Source organism: Papaver somniferum, chromosome 1 (genome assembly GCF_003573695.1).
Source record: "Papaver somniferum cultivar HN1 chromosome 1, ASM357369v1, whole genome shotgun sequence".
NCBI lineage: Eukaryota > Viridiplantae > Streptophyta > Magnoliopsida > Ranunculales > Papaveraceae > Papaver > Papaver somniferum.
Window position 1 is genome coordinate 10,618,945 of NC_039358.1, and position 1,256 is coordinate 10,620,200.

The following is a 1,256-nucleotide window of genomic DNA, read 5'->3' on the forward strand; positions in this document are numbered from 1 at the left end:
TAGCTGGTAATCTTGGACGTCTAAGATCTGCGGAAATGTGGCCATCGATTGTTGCAAGCCTTCGTTTTGGAAGCCGTGAAGGGAAGGACGACACGGTATGGTTTAGGCGAAGCAAGGTGGCTGGCACGACATGCCATTGACACATATGGCATGGTCGGCATGCCTTGGCGTTATTTAGGCGTGTCCAAAACTAGGGTTTCGGCGTTGGGACAAAGGTTACCATGTGTTGGTTGGTGACCTTGGACGGCTAAGATTTGCATCTAAGATGGAAGGGTGGTCGTTGATTGTCGCACGCCTTCGTTTTGGCAGCCGTCAGGGGAAGGCCGGCATGGTATGGTTTAGGCACGACAAGGTGGATGGCAAGGCATGTCATTGGCACATGTGGCATGGTCGGCATGCCTTGGCGCGGTTTAGGCGTGGGCGTTGGGACAAAGGTGACCATGCGTTGGTTGGTGACCTTGGACGGTTAAGATTTGCATCTAAGATGGAAGGGTGGCCATTTATTGTCACACGCCTTCGTTTTGGCAGCCGTAAATGGAAGGCCGAAATGGTATGGTTTAGGCGCGGCAAGGTGGCTGGCACGGCATGCTATTGGCACATGTGGCATGGTCGGCATGCCTTGGCACGGTTTAGACGTGGCCAAAACTAGGATTTTGGCGTTGTGCCGAAGGTTACTATACGTTGGTTGGCGACCTTGGACGGCTAAGATTTGCATCTAAGATGGAAGGGTGGATGTTGATTGTCGCACGCCTTCGTTTTGGCAGCCGTAAAGGGAAGACCGGCATGGTATGGTTTAGGCGCGGCAAGGTGGCTGGCACGACATGCCTTGACGCGGTTTAGGCGTGGCCAAAACTCGGGTTTTGGCGTTGGGACAAAGGTTACGATGCATTGGCTGGCGACCTTGGACGACTAAGATCTGCATCTCATATGGAAGGGTGGCCGTTGATTGTTGCAACCCTTCGTTTTGGCAGCCAACAGCATGTAGCGGGGTCGGCATGGCTTTGGAATGGAATCGTGGCTGACATGGTTGGCATGCCTTGGCGCGGAGGTGTGGCTGGCACGACATGACTTGGCACGGAGACGTGGCTGGCATGGTTTTCCATTGGCACGGTGGTGCGGCTGGCATGGTTGACATGCCTTGGCGTGGAGATGTGGCTGGCACGACTTGCCATTGGAACGGTGGCGCGTCTGGCATGGTTGGCATGCTTTGGCGCGGAGACATGGCTGGCATGGTTTTCCATTGGCACGGTGGTGCG